This window comes from Sciurus vulgaris, assembly GCF_902686455.1.
Source record: "Sciurus vulgaris genome assembly, chromosome: 3".
NCBI classification, from domain to species: domain Eukaryota; kingdom Metazoa; phylum Chordata; class Mammalia; order Rodentia; family Sciuridae; genus Sciurus; species Sciurus vulgaris.
In genome coordinates, this window is record NC_136463.1 from 101,874,652 (window position 1) to 101,892,102 (window position 17,451).

The window sequence follows — 17,451 nt, forward strand, 5'->3', positions numbered from 1 at the left end:
TGTGATCTGACAGTGTTCCTGTTTTGCAGAGGGAATGTCCCTAGTGATCATAAGTCATCTCAGTGACTTCCTGAATCCCTCATATAGCAGGAGGCATGACGGTTGTCCTCTGAATTTTACATTCAGCTTAAACTTGTGAGGCTTTGGTCTCAGGAAATGGGAAGCTTTTGTTATTAGTAATATTTATCAAAATGGTGCAAGAACACTGTAAATGCAAGTTAGAAAAGTCACAGTCAGATATTACAGAAAGCTAGAAGAATTCAGAATCCAGTTCAATACATGGGTCAAGAAAAAAAAGGTAAATAAGTCTGGAAAAATAGCATTTCATCTCTACTGTCACCACCATTTCTATCAAAGATAATGATAGTAAGATTGATTTGTTGAAAAAAGAGTTCCAATTCTGTTAAACTTGGTTTGACCACTTAAGTAAGTATAACAGGAATAGTGATTGGCTTTGTAGGAACTTTTAACAAAGAATTTTAGATTAGACTTTTAAAATTCTCTTGAGGCTAGGAAGCCAAGCCAAGGACAACCATCAGATATCACGTATAATTCCTGTAGATATGGGCAAAATTCTCTCTTCTCAAGGGCTCCCCAAAATTCCCAATGTTCCTGGCGCTTCCTTTAAGATTAATCCCTTAAAATGGCTTGATTGTATCTGATTGCATGCATATTCTCAAATATGGTATTTCAGTCAAAGCTTTAATGATCTAACCTATATTTCCAATTGTGTACTGTCTCAAAGGGAACAGATTCTTACTGAACATATATATATATATATACATATATATATATATAACTATATTTCTGTGTAAATAACAATACTCATTGAAAATTTCTGAATTTTGGATTTATTAAGTAGGGAGAAAATATTATTTCAATCTTGGTTTAATAAATTATTCTTTACCAAATAGTTGTAAAGTATAAGTAGCTTAAGAAAAAAGATAAACTTTTTCCCTAAATTTGGAAAGCAAAATGTTAAAGATCTGGTAATGTCTCAAAGTCATAAAAATTATAATTAGCAGTTCAACATAATTTTTTTTTTCTTTTTGCTGTACTGAGGATTGAACCCAGTGATGTTCTATCACTGAGTTTCATCCATGCTCCTTTTTATTTTTTATTTTGAGGCAGGGTCTTACTAAGTTGCCCATTCTGGATTCAAACTCACAGTTCTCCTGATTCAGTCACCCAAGTAGCTGAGATTAGAGGCATGAGCCAATGGGTCTGGCCAGTGTAATTAATTCTTGTTCTGCTTGATGTTAGGTTAGTAATATAATAAATTCAGGGTTTTTTTCCATTGGAGTTGTGGAAATTCTTAAACAATTCAATGGTATGATCATAAAGTATCAGAAACTTGTATTTGTCAGTCTTCCCATGAATCTCCTTGAAAACAAAGCACTTTAAGATTATAGTTTGCAAAATATCATCTGGATGACAAGACTGAAGCTGGAACTCTCATTACTTTTGTGATACAACACTTGAAGTTAACTAGAATTGTGACATAACTTTTTATCTAGACATACTCAAGTTCTAAGAATTTGAAACTAATTTCTGAAAATTATTAAAGCTTATTATAGTAACATATCCATACAAATATGACCTAAATAAGGTGAAACATCATTTCTTATTTGACACTGCTTCACATGTAAACTTGTATCAAATAAACCTAATTAACATCTGATTTTTTAATAAAGAGAGAAAACAAATTTATTTTGAGATATCCCGGGGTCCAAAACAAGACCCAAAGTGAGCTCAATGTTTAGAAATACTTATTTTATAATTTTATTTTAATAAGTTCATAAAAATACAAATGGTTTAAACATTTGATTGAATATAATCACAGGTCACTGAGAAACAATATCAAAGTAAGAATTAAAGGATTTAAATTTCAAACACAAAGAATTTTACATAATTTAAAAAATCTTAGCTCTTTCAATTATAGGGAGACTCAGTTTCATTAAGTAATTAAATACTGATAAGGATGACACAAAGTACAGAAAAATATTTTGATAAAAAACAGAATCTTGGCTCCATAAGCAGATTACTTAAAATGTAAAGAAAGACTTTTCACAATTTCATTTCAATAACAAACTAATAAGCTAAGAAAACTGTCATTTTAACAGAGAAGACAAAATTCTGGTTTTCCATCAATGGACTGTTTATAATCATGCTCCTTTTAAAAACTCTTGAATATAAATCCTTTGAAATCCTAGCAAGCCTGTCCACTCTTAAAATCCTTTTTCCAAGATTCCCTTTCATAGACCTTCTACAACTCTCTTATATCGGCTCAGATTTGTCCTGTATTTTTTCTCATTGTAGAAAAACTAGTCATTCTTTTGTAGGATAAAAACAACTCTCCTTCTCCTTTAACAAAATAAGTACTTCCTCATAACTTACAGATTTCCTTACATAAAACCTGTCCTTACCTCCTGTGTAAAGTGTTGTTTCCCTTATAACTTTCCATGGCCTTACTTAAGTTTTATTAATTAGAATTCTTAAACTTCAGTAACTTTGATTTCTTTTGAAAATGAGAAAATACACAATTGTGTCACATTCTGTAAGTTGGCAAAAATCTGTACATCATTTCATAATTTCTAGAAGCTCTTTATCTTCATAGTAGAACTTTTCAATAAGGCACAGGGCATATTTGCTAAGACACCCAAATATCTTTAATTCTTTTGTAATAAGAAGCCCAAAAGATAAATGAAAGCTAATTATTTAATAATTAATAACTTATCATTTTTATTTGAAAATTACCTAGATATTCAATGAAAATCCATCACTTAACTTAGCAAAACTCCAAGGGCATAAATTGCAAAAGATATTTGGGAAGCATAATTATATTTTAATGACTATTTATAAACTTCTTCCTTTCTTATATCTATTCAATTGTTCTTAAAAATTATGTTTGGATTACTCATGAAAATTTCATGAGATATTTGACAAAGCTAGTCATTGTAAGGCAGCTTGGGACCCACGGCGATAGCCGCCACTGTGCGATCCCCCTGAACTGCCGACCACTTGCTCTGCTGGTCAATAGCTCCCAGAAAAATGCACCGCAGACATGAGGTCTCACACAAGAGACTTTATTATGCGGACGACTAACACGTCCGCTCAGGGTGAAAAGAAAGGAAAAAAAGAGAAAGATGGAGTGTAGATTCTCCCAGATATTGGAATCTCGCAGGCTGGAAGGAACCAATAGCAGAGGAGAATACTTGCAAGCTGACTGATGAACCAATAGCTATTTAGCATGTTAGGACCTAACGTGGGAAGCAGGAAAATGGTGGCAGTGTAAGCCGGAAATTCCTGTAATGTAAGAGGCGGGCAGAGCGCAGATTGACAAGTAGTTGGGAGGCGGAGTATCGGCTTTATATTACAGTCATCATCTCAAATTATTTCCCTTTGAACTATTTTTATAACATACATGATGAGCAGTCATCAAAAAAGCAAGAATCTTAAAAAGTTAAACACATGGGTCATTTCGTTTTACTGCTGTGCTGAGTTCTGTATTTTGATATTTCTCCTTAGGCTGAATTTATAGTTTTATAATCTTAAACATGTAGTTAAGATAAATAAATTTGAGCAATAAATATATAGATAGAATAAAAGTTGTATGTCTGCATTATATTTATTGTTGGCAACTAGGAAAATATGCCTTTTTTAAATAAATAGAACAAACTTAAACTAGATTTATTTACTAAAGATTATTCCAGATTATGTGAACATGAATTTTTTTTTTTCATATTTGTGAAAGCTGGAGAACACTCAACTTATGTAAATGCTTGTTTTTTAAGACAAACAGAGCTGCTTAACAAATTACTTTTGGCCATACCATCCAGAGGTAGAAAAATATCACACATACATAACAGACAGAGAAAAACATAAACATACAGAGACAGATTTGATAGCTTTCACTGTAAATTTTTAGTTATATTCCAGGTAAAGTAACAAAAACACACTAATGTTTAAAAGAATTTGGGACTTGGATTATGGTTTTGGCTAATGGAACAAGTTAAGATAATTTCCCATATGGCTTAAGATTTTTCCTGCTTGTGGAAAAAACATAAGATGATTTATATACCCTATTTTCAAATTAATCATTTTTACTGAGAGACATGTCCTGAACTTTGTGGATTCAAGAGATAACTCTTAGACTAGAGGAGACACGTGAGAAAACATATTCCACAGGTCTGAAGTTTAGACTTCAGGTTTAAAAACCAACATACGCCCAAAGAAAAACAGGGTATGGGAAAGAGCACGGATAATTCTCACTTGTAATTCCTTAATTATGTTCTTTCTCCCATTCTTTCTATCCTTCCTTTGTGGAATTCTGTTAAAACTAGATTGAATATTTGCACTGTTCTTTCCATGAATTTGAATCTCTTCTTTATCTCTTTGTCTATAAGCTTTATTTTCTTGAATTGGAATTATTTTCATACTTATATGCTTGTTTCTCTTTCATTTCTATACTCTAGATAAATTTTCAAGTCTATTCTTTTGTTGTTGTTGTCTTATTCTTTGTTTTTTGTTTTTGTTTTTTGTTTTTTGGTAACAGGAATTCAATTGGCCCAACTACTGAGCCACATCACCAACCCATTTTATTTTTTTTATTTTGAGACAGAGTCTTGTTAATTTGCTGAGGCTGGCTTTGAATTTGCAGTCCTCCTGCCTCAGCCTCCTGAGCTTCAAGGATTACAGAAGTGCACCCTGCACCTGGCTCAAGTCTATTTTTTATTCATGGTTTAAAGAATTTCCTCATGATTTAATCACATTAAACATACCAAATTTATGATCTTTTACATGTTATATTACTATGGAAAATCTATGCCTTATTTTGTCAGAAAGAAAAATCAACTTTATTTGGGTTGTTTATCACCTTTATTTGGGTTGTTTATCCCCTTTATTTGGCTTGTTTATCACATGGCACATTACAAATCTTGCAGATTATGTCTCAATATTTGTTCTGTGTTTAATTATGTCAAATGACCCAAGGACATCATGAACATGAGAACATTTTAGGCATCACTGCCTTTTCTGGGGAATTTATGGACCAAATGGATACAGTAACTATCCAATATCATGGAGGGCATTAATTGCATATTTAAACATTTTCAAAATAAAATGTATTTTTTTATTTTAGAAACCAGGATGTTTATCATTTAATATTTTCCTTTGAACACTCCAAATTTATGAAACAATTTGCATTTCATACTTTTATTTTTCATAAACCCAAATTTCATTTTCTCTTTTTCTTTGAGCATTAAATATCATATCTTAGTGGTTGCCAATCTTGACAAAAGAAGAGAAATATATACAGTCAACAAACACTACAATAACTTATTAGGCAATCCATGTCCTAGATTCCAGTGTACTCATTTACTTTTTATAACAACCTTATAAGGGAAAATTATTAAAATCAATCTTTTTAGTCTAAAAATTGAGCTTCATATATTAATGAAGTTGATTAATAAATGAGGAACTTAAAACTTGAACCAATTTTTAATTATAAAATTGGTCAACTTAAACTACTTCTCCATACTGAGAAATAAAGTAGGGTCAGTAGCTCGTCAAAATATTTCATTGTACCTTGTTCAACAAATTGATAACTTATCCAATATCTATAAATAACATAATATGTAAAATACTTAGCATGGTTTTTATTTGAATTGATAACCTTTCATGCCCATAGTGTAATTATATACCAATGAAATATTCATTTTTTAGTTAAATCATACTGGTAATCTCTTGCTGTTTTTTTTTTTTTTTTTCTTTACTAGCACATTTTAAGTGACTAAATGTGCCAAAAAACCCATAAATGCCATCTCTAGAAAATGTCTATTTTCAAACACTGTCAATCCAATTATTAGTAGGTTTTAATTGTAATCTTAGTTTTGTGTGTGATATAAACAATTATGACTGAGCAACACCATGATATTCTGTGAGACTGAAGGTAAATTAATCTGTCATTTATGTAGCTCAGTTTAGTGTATGTATCTTCATAATTCATGCCCTTTTTAATAAAACTGATATAACTAAGGAACAAAGAAAGGAGAGGGACCTCTTATCAGAAAATAACACTATTTTTATAGTTACACATCTCAGAATCAGTATTTAATATGGAAAATTTCTGAAAAATTTGCATCATGCACATGTATAGTTGTGTATGTATATGTATTTTTATATACCTTTACTGATACTTTGGGCTCTTTCAAATATTTATGTATAGACACATTTGGTGGTAAATTTTATATTTTCTAATAAGAATGAGAACTAAGTTAGCATGCATTAAATTTTATTCATTATAGGCTCATTTGATTCATTTCTCCACTAGCTGTTAGGACTATAACAATGAAAAATAGAAATAGTCGGTTGTAGATTCTCAGTAATTATCAAAAGTTAATTAGAATTATTAAGATCACAGGCAAACACACACACACACACACACACACACACACACACACACACACAATGCTCCTGTTGGTAAATTTTAAGTACATTTAATAAGGAAATTCAAGATTGAGCCAATCTCATAAATTGTTGTATGCTATGTTAATGCTTTCTCTGGTTGGCCAAATTAAATATTGATGGACCATACTCCCAGAAGGTGTAGACATAGATATTTTATTTATCTCAAGGGCTAAAAGTTAAAATGGAGCCAACCTAGAAATAGTGTGTTTATTCAGTTAAGCAGCAAAAATGAATATAATTGTTCTCCATTCTCTTCTCATTTGATGAAGAGAAAAATAATAATCTGGAGCTGAAACCATGTCTGGCTTGTCAGTCTATACCCCATGTTATATGTTTTAAATGCAATAAACATGTCAATAAGATATTTTATCTTCTATTCAAGTGAGTAAGTCAGATGAATTTTAAGGGTAAATAAAAATAACTAAAGATACATCACTGCTTTTCCTGAGCACATTTTCACCCTCAATATTGTGCTAAATTTCACATAGATCTCCAGAGGTATGCAATGATGAAAATAAAAGCAAAAATATCTATGGGGAGATTATGTTTGTGACAGAATTTGGTTAAAAATTAATCTTGAATGTGATGGGGGAGAGAAATGCAAAACACTTCATGTCATAATCCATATGAAACTTAGAGATAGGTGGAGGGTTCTGGAAGATTATGTAATACTTGAGGGCAAAGAATACACAATTTTTAGTAAAATGAGAAGAATTTTCTTTGAGAAGCTTTATTTGGGAGTTTAGACAAATAGAATTCATCTTTGAGGTCTCTCCAAAGTTAATATTTGAGACTTTTAAGAGAAGATAGTGATAAACTGAGGTTTCCATTAAAGAATAAATAGGCAAGAAATTGAGAAATATTCAGAGCATTAGAAACTACACAGATAAAGAATTTCAAGGAAGGATTTGTTACTAGCAATACAAACAGAAAAGATGAAATGTTATCAAATTGAAATAGAAATCTATTGTCTAGAAAATATGCTAATTATATTTGAAAGTTACCAAGAGAATTACTTGAATATTCAAGACTATAAAGAAAATACTGTGGAGATGTAGAAATGATGGATAAGTTCTAAAGAATTTGGCTATGAAAACAACAAAAGGAAGACAGTAATCAGGATAACACAGCAGTTAACATCTTTAGTGTTGGAGAAGGGAATATTTGGATTGAAATATCACTTTGAACACTTAACCAATGTTTTATTATAGACAATAGATAAATATTTCTGAACCCTAGTTTACTTATTTGTAAAGTGGAATTAATATTATAAACCCTATGGGACTATTGTGATAAGTGAAATAAAGTAGAATTGTATCTTATTTGGTAGCTATAACTGTAAGTCAGATTATAGTGACAAACATTATATAAAATATGGTTTTGAAAAAAATCTGCAAATCACAATATATTTATTTTATCTGTATAAATACATGTCGTAACATAAAAAATAAAATTTTAGTATAATCCAGTTACCCAAAATTTTCTAAAATCTCCTTATTCTTTAGTTTTACCTAACAGGTTATTTTTGTTTTGCTAGGTTTGTTATAGAGAAGTACCACAAACTGACTTAAACAATCCAAAATTATTTTCTTATAACTCTGGAAGCTTGAAGTCCCAGGTCAAGGTGTCATCAGGGCTTCTTAAGAAAGAAGTTTCAATTTCATATCTTCCTTTTTGGCTAGCAAATGGTCATTTTCTTCCTGAATCTTCACATTGTCTTCCCTTTTATACATATCTATGTTGAAATTTCTTCTTATAAGGATAGCAGTTCTATAGGATTAGGAACCATTCTAAAGAGCTCATTTTAACTGGCATACCTCTTTAAATACTGTAACCTTAAATTCAGTCACATTCAGGGATGGGGGGGGGCTAGAATTTTGGAAGGAAACAATTCAGCCTATAATACAATAGTTTTTTTTTTTTTTTTTTTTTGTAAATGAATTGCATTGCTTTTTGGATTTATACATTAAATGAAGGTTAAGATGAGACTTTTCTTATAACTTTGAATTTTGTCCAAATAGGGAATATGAAATTTCCCAAAATGGGAAGTTTAAAGGAAAGATTCCCAATAAAGGAAAATATTGACTATTTTGAATCATGATGCATAATATCTTTAGAGATAATGATGGTTTTAATTCTTTCAAAAAACAATTTATCCAATATTGCTTATTTCCAAAATTCCTGGCAGGTGAACACATCAAGTGGATATATACTTATTATATAGATTGAAAAAAAACTTGAAAAAGCAAGTTAAATAATTTCTAAGTTCATCAGTTTCATAAGTGAACTATAAGTTTAGCCTTTATAATTCTAATGTACTAGGAATAAAATCTTCATATTCCAAAAGAATAAATCCTCTCTCCTATATTCTATATTTAGGCAAACTCTCAAGGAAAAGGGTGGTTGAGCATGACAAAGTACCTGGCATTGGATTTACCTCTTACCTCATCCCTTACCTGCCATCCCTGAGGTGGGGGGCAGAAATTAAAAAAGTAAAGTTTTACAAATATCTAAAACAACTGATTTCAGGCATCCGAAATCAACCACTGATGCACTAAATTCGTTGGAGAAGAAAAGAACACGAGAGGGCCACGTCCTCCTCACCTTAGTTTTCTTACTAAAGCTCTGTCAACAACTTGATTCAAAATTCCATACAGAAAAATGAAAGACCAGTCAAATCCTACTTCCAATTTCATCACCCAACTTTCATTACTTAAATCTTAATAGTGAGAATCATAGGCTACACAATGTTTTCAGAAACAATGGGCAGCATATATGTTAGTGGTTCCCTAAGATTCTATTATCTGGTGATATCATGGACACCTTTGTTTCTGTAAGTGCATTCTGTAATATTTGCACAATGGTGAAATTCCCCTATGGCTTTATTTTCAGAATGTATTACCTTTCTTCAGTAACATGACAGCATTCATCTTCAAGACTTACTATAAAACTATAATAATCAAGTATGGTATGGTATTTGAAAAAATAGACGTGTAGATCACTGAGACAAGATACAGGGCTCTGAAACAGACTCACACTATATTTGTGATTCAAAGGAGAAAAACTAAGTTTTTATCTTCAAAAATGGTGCTAGAACAACTAGATATCCTCTTTAAAATATAATTAAGCACATATCTTTCAAAACAAATAACTTGTTTAAAGACCTAAATGTAATTGCAAAATTACGAAACTTCTATGATAAAACATTGGGGAAAATCTGGAAGAAACTTGATTTGGTAAGAAATTTTTAGAACTTATACAGAGGGCAAAAATGACACAAAAGATGATAAATTGGACTTCTTTAAAATTAAAAATTCTGCTTTACGAAAGGCAACACAAGGAGAAGAAAACTCAGGCCAGCCACTAGGAAAAAGTCTTCGCAAAACATATCTAGCCAGGCAAGGTGGCACAAGCCTGTAATCCCAGCAACTAGGGAGGCTGAGGCAGGAGGAACATGAGTTCAAAGCCAGCCTCACCAAAATGCAAGAAGACCCTAGGCAACTCAGTAAGACCCTGTCCTTAAATGAAATACAAAATCAAACTGGGGGTGTGACTCAGTGGTTGAGTGTTCCTGAGTCAATACCCAGTACCCCAAAAAGCAAACAACAACAACAACAAAAAAAAACACATCGGTTAAAGTATTTTTATTGAAATATACAGTCAACACTTAACAATAAGAAAATAAACCATTTAATTAAACAGTGGGCAATAAATCTCCACAGAGACTTCAGCAAAGAAGATACAGAGGTGGAAAAACAGCACATAAAAAGTTCTCAACATCATAGGTCATTATAGAATTTCCAGTTCAAACAAAAATGGAATACCATTACACACCTATGAAATGATTTAAATTTGAAACACTGACAAAATCAAATGCTAGTGAAGATATGAATTAATAAAAACTTTCCCTTTTGCTAATGGAAATGAAAAAATGATTTTGGAAGATTACTTGACAGTTTCTTACAAAACTAAAGACAGTTGTCATATAATCATGCTCCTAAGTATACATTGGAATAAATCAACAATTTTTTTCCATACAAAAACTTGTACATAATTTTTACAGAAGTTTTATTCATAACTTCCCCAAACTGGAAGCAACCAAGATGTCTTCAAAAGGTTAATTTCAGAAACAAACTGTGATATGTTATACAATGGGACAGTATTGAGTGATAAAAACAAACTCATGCTAAGTGAAATAAGCCAATCCCAAAAAACCAAAGATGGAATGTTTTCCCTGATGAGTGGATGATGATACATAATGGGGTTGGGAGGTGGGGGAAAGAGAAGAATGGAGGAACTCTAGATTATGTAGGGGAAAATGAGGGGGTGAGGGCAAGAGAGATGGTGAATGAGACCGACATCATTACCCTACGTACATGTATGATTACATGAATGGTGTGAATCTACATTGTCTACAACCATAGAAATGAAATGATGTACCCCATTTGTGTACAATGAATCAAAATTCAGTCTGTAAAAAATAAATAAATAAATAAATGCAAATTAAGAAAAAATAAATAATTATTGCACAAAAAACGAGAAAATAAATGAAGGAACATTAATCACATAGTACTAAGTGAAATAAGTCAGCTGGAAAGGGCTAAAGTCAAATATATTATCTTTTGATAGTCTGGAAAAAGCAAATCTATAGAAAATAAAAATGCTAGGAATTCCCAAGGGTGAAATGGAGGGGGTAAAAAAGTGATAAATAGGTGCAACGTAGGGCATGAAGGTATTCTGCATGTGATGTATTGATGGAGATATATTATTATGCATTTGTAAGAAGTCATAACTGTACCACATAAAAGTAAATTTTAATGTAAGTATGTACTTTAGTTTATAGCAGTTTATCTATATTGGTTCTGCAATTGAGACAAGTATACCAAACTAATTCAAGGAGATAATGATAAGAGAATTTATGAAACTATGAAATAGAGACTAGGGAGTACTTGAGAACTCTATGTGTTATCCATTTAATTTTCTGTAAACTTAACACTGCCATAAAAATGAATTCATTAAATCTAAAAAATGAAGTTGATTTGGGATATCTAAACTGCATTGAAGAATTAACCCTTGACTATCTTTTGAGAAGTCTAATAATCCACATAGGGATGATTCTGTATTATACTTACAACTAAATACACTTAGATATGTAACAAAGCAGGAAAATGCAGCTGAACATCTGTTGTCAAAGCATTAGTGAAGCAAACACAAAAGATTCATATTATCTTTGGAAAAGTGAACTTCAAAATACTTATGATTAACACATTAAAAAAGATCAAAATAGGAAAATAACTGATAGAATATTTTAACTCAGATAAAGAATTTCTAAAATCAAAGAATATCTAAACTCAAAGAATTTAATGACATCTGCAATAGAAAGACTGGACAGGTAGAGCAGGAGACAGAATATAGTATAGGACTTGTGAACTCAAAGACAGGTCATTAGGAGAGATGTGTGATGTAGTCAAAGGTTCTGCCATACATGAAATTTAAAATTCTGAAAAAAAAAAAAAAAAGGACAAAACCACAAAGCAGTATTTGAAGAATTAATGGTCAGTGGTCAATGATTTTCCAAACTTGAGTTATCAACCCAATGATTTAATAAATTCAGAAAACTTCATGCATGAAAAATACAAACCACTTAGATATACAAGAGTTAAGCTGCTAAATAGTAAAGATAAAGGGAAAATGTTAAAGCAGTCAAAGAATATAAAATACAAAAAGTTTTACCTAAATATGAACACCAATAACAAGTGAGAGGACTTAGCCAGGCAGTGGTGCATGCCTCTAATCTCATTAGCCCGAGAGACTGAGGCAGCAGGATCATGAGTTCCAAGTCAGCCTCAGCAACTTAGCAAGACCTTAAGAAACTTAGGGAGGCCCTGTCCCTAAATAAAATATTTAAAAAGATCAGGGATGTGGCTCAGTGATTAAGAGATCCTGGGTTTAATCTCTGGCACCAAAAAATAAAAAATAAAAATAAAAAATAAAAAAGTTGGATGACTTTCCAATAGGAATCACAGAAATAGAAAGGAATGTATATGGAAATGTAATATTTTTAATGATCAAGAAAAAGTACATTCTGCCAACATAAAAGTTAACATGAAAGAAATATATTCTTCGTAAAGGAAAGTCAAACAAAAAATGTTTTTCAGCACATACAAATACATACAGTATGCCAACAGAAGACTTAACCTATAAGAAATGTTAGTAGAAATTCTTCAGGCTGATGAAAATTATCTCTGATAACTTTGAACTCTAAGAAGAAATGCGGACTGTAAGAAATGTTATTATTAATTGAAATAAATACTGTTTAAAGCAAAAGTAAAAACAAAATCTTGTGGAATTTATAACATATAATACTAAACATTGTCAATAGCACAGAGTCTCAGAGGTGAGTAAAGGACTATAATTGTTGTGAAGTTTTACCTGGCTCAGGAAGTGGCAAATATCCCAATTTAAATTCGACTTAACTAAGGAAAGAATACTCTTTTAAAAATCTGAATACTACTCAGCCATAAAGAAGAATAAAATTATGGCGTTTGCAGGCAAATGGATGAAGTTGGAGAATATTATGCTAAGTGAGATAAGCCAATCCCCAAAATCCAAAGGATGAATGATCTCTCTGAAAAGTGGATGATGATACATAATGGGGGGTGGAAGGGAGGCAAGAATGCAGGAAGGATGGATTGTATGGAGGTAAAAGAGAGGTGGAATGGGTTGGGGGAAGGAAAAATAACAGAATGAGACAAACATCATTACCCTACGTACATGTAAGATTACACAAATGGTATGACTCTATTTCATGTACAATCAGGAAACAAGTTGTACCCGATTTGTTTACAATGAATCAAAATAAATAAATTATTTAAAAAATCTCTGATGTTACCAAAAATAAAAAGAATAATGACAGTTTAAAACATTAATATAGGAGAAAATGGAATTAAAAGTAGTTGATTAATCCAAAGAGAAGAAAGGAATAAAGTACATATAGACAAAAAATCAAATATTAGGATGGCATTGTTAATCACCACTCAAGTAAGAAGTATATTTATCATATATGGTTGATAAATATTTTAACAAAACACAAAGATGGTCAAACTGGGTGAAGCACAACTGTCTGCTGTTTAGAGGATAGATATTTTTGGGGAAAAAAAGTACAAAATTGTAACAAAAGAATGGAAAGTGGCAACCCAAATAAACACCAACCAATAGAAAGCATAGGTATCTATATTAACAGTAGACAAAGTAGTCTTTGGGCAAGAATAGCATGATATTTTATGTTAAAGGAATTAAATCTACAAAATATAATTTTGAGTTTACTAATAACCCAACTCCAAAATGCATTAAAAAATAGAAAGAAGAATTTAATGAAATTTTTATACTTTTAGCACACTTCGGTAATTGATAGACTAGGCAGACAAAAATTAGACCATAAGTAGAACATTTGAATAATCTTATGCACATAGCATTGTTAACTTCTTAAAAACACCATATCTACACTAAAGAACACATAATTTAGAGAAAAAAAATGTATGGCTCAGAATTAGGATCATGACCTAGAAGTTAAGCATCTTGTTATAGAACTCAGGACAAAAATTAGACAAATAAACTCTTAACAATCTTTAACCAATCTTGACAGCATCAGTGGTCAGGAAGCAATTTATCCAACTGTTAGAAAAACATGCAATGTTTCCTAAAGAAAGAGAACACATTCTAGATTCACTGAAACACAATATCACATTATATAGAATATGATTTTAACAGTACCAGGCATGTAAAGAAGCAGGTTTTGTGGATCATAATGAACAGAATACTAGTGAATTAAATTTAAGGTAACATAGATGTAAATTAGTAGGAGAGGCTATTTAAACAGGTCACATACAACAGGATTTTTCAGTCTTGGAACTATAAACATTTTGGAACAGATAATTCTTTGGACTGGTAGCTTTCCTGTGTATTGTAGGATGCTATGCATAATCTCTAAACTGTGTCCAGCAGATGCTAATAAGAACTCTCCCACCCAAGTTATGACTCCCCAAAAATATCTCAGACATTGCTGAATGTGCTCCAGAGATGGGGCAAAAATTTCTCCCTGTGAAGAACAACTGATGTAGCCTGGGAAAAGGAGTGATTATCAGGATATGGTGTTAAGTGAAAAAAAAAAAAAAAAGTGAACTGTACAGTAACATAAATGATATGATAATTTCTTTCTAAAAAGAAGGAGAATATAAGAATGTGTATATATTTTAATGTAGTGGAAGAATAAACCAAAACTTTATATGATAGGTAATTGTGGTAGACAGAGGACACAGGTATAAGGAGAGAAATGCAAGTGAGACATTTCCAAACATAACTTGCTACAAAATATTAACATTGGAAACATTGGAAACTTTCTTGAAAATAAAATTACATAAAAATGAAAAATTGCCACCAAATTTAAAAATAGAAAATTAATGAGTTACATTATACAGTAAAAAAAGTAAATACTTCAACTGATTTCATAGTATAATATTTTGACCATACATGCTTAAAGTAATATAGGTCCTAAGCAAAAATGGAATTGTGAAAAAATTGTGAAATTTACTGTAGTTTAATTGTATTATCAATTATTAATAATGTCATATAACTATTATTATTTAAAAAATAATGTATAGTATTGTTGAGTAATGAAAGTAAAAACTTGAAGTATCAAAAGTACCAACTCCTGATTCTGAAAATTGGTAAACATAATGAAATCATTAAACATTTAATTCACATTTTCTTTTACAAACTCTTTTTCAAAGGTAACGAGTAACTCCTTCCTGAAGAAGTTTTTTCTTTTTGTGGTGCAGGGTGCAGGTGTTAGGGACTGAACTCAGGGCACTCAACCACTGAGCCACATCCCCAGCCCTAGTTTGTATTTTATTTAGAGACAGGATCTCACTGAGTTGCTTATTGCCTCGATTTTTGCTAAGGCTGACTTTGAACTTGTGATCCTCCTGCCTCATCCTCCTGAGCCACTGGGATTAAAGAAGTTTTAAAATGAGAGAATTCTAACTAATATGAATGGGGGGAAATTATAATATTACGAATCAGTATTTTGAAGCTCTATAAAATGTTTCAGGCTATGATGAAACATTTGATGAAAAGTTGATGAGAAACCTTAAAATAAAGTAAGGTTCACCACTGAAAATTGTCAAATCTCTGAGATTAACTTCCATCTTGGGATATGCTTGGATGAATAAATTTTTAAAAACTTTTAAAAAAACCATTTAAATAACACCAAGAAAATAAACAGACAACTCCAGACTATAAAACAGTATATAAAAATTATATAATTCTTTGGACTGGTGGCTTTCCTGTGCATTGTAGGATGCTATGCATAATCTCTGAACTGTGTCCAGCAAATGCTAATAAGAACTCTCCCACCTAAGTTATGACTCCCAAAAAATAAGTTCTTCTCTGCAATGGTCAATAACAGGATAAAAAGGGAGGTAGTGATTATTATAGATTAGAGGATATTTAAGAGACCTAAAAAGACAGAATGTAATGTGTAAATCTTATTTGGATTGTTGCCTAAAGAAATGTGCTTTGGGGCTGGTATCGTAGCTCAGTGGTAAAGCACTTGCCTAGCATATGTGAGGCACTGGGATTGATTCTCAGCACCACATATAAATAAATTAATTAATTAAATAAAGGTCCATTGACAACAACAACAAAAAAGAAATGAGCTGTTACTTAACACATTTTAGATAAGTAGAGTGATTCAAACATGCACTGAGCAGGAAACAATCTTAAAAGATTTGTTTAAAAATCTGTTGGTATTGTGGCTATATAAGATGCCCCAATTACTTTTCAAAACAGTAAGGTACACATAGATTACATAATTCAGTTCTGGGATAATTTTAAAATACAATACCAACAGGGAGGAAAAAGTGAAGTCGATGAGGTAAACTCTTGAGAAACGCTGAACCCAGATGATTAGCATATGTCACTTCATTATGCTATTTTATATATTTTACATGTAAAAACATCCACAATAAAATATTTGCAAAGAATAGGTATTCGTATGGGGAAATCCCCTGCTACAAGCAACTGCTCTGTATGAGTTCAATTTTAGGATTTCCTCTAGGTGATGAGATTATTTTTTCTTAACTATCTATTTTTTACATTTTCTAACATCAATAAATATTTGCAATAATGGAATGTACATAATTTTAAAAGAAATATTCATAAATCCCTGTGTAAATCCTGTGCTGATCTGACAGTGCTTTTACATCTTTGTCTGATGTGCCACACCTTTGATTATGTTAACTAAGTTTAACTTGTCACCTTCCCATTAACAGAACTGTCAGAGATTTCACCTTTGGTATTATCTGTTCTAGTATTTTAACATGTCTGATTATCATCATTATTAATAATTACAATTTTGTAGAATTTGATAATTTTAAGTCATAACACTACTTGTTCAGCAAACATTTACTCCACGTCTGCTATCAGTCAGGCACTGTTCTAGGCACTGGTATATAAAATGCTGAAAAAAGATTCCCTGTTCAGGTAGATCTCAGAATCTTTTATACTCAAGAAAGAAAAGAGGGCATAAGCTCAAAAATGTCTAATATCAACTATAACTCTCTAAACCAAAGCAAACATGCCATTTTCAATCCTTGCAAGTTACCCAACTACCAGGTCAAATCTTACGAAACATCTATATTCCACGATTTGTTCTACAAAGTAGGATTTTCATGTACTTCAATTTAATAATATTCTTCAACTTGTTTTTAAAGATCAAATAGGCTGTTTTTAAACAAATGTATTTGTTTAGTTCCCTTCATTCACAGATAGTGAAAATGTTGGCAAATTTGGGCATATCATAAATGACTTGAATCAGAAGAGGTTTAAAACAGACATTATAGGTACACCTAATTAAGCACTCTCTTTCTTCAGGTATTGGTAATATAAAGGAAGAACTAGATCCAGACCACTACCCCCAAAATC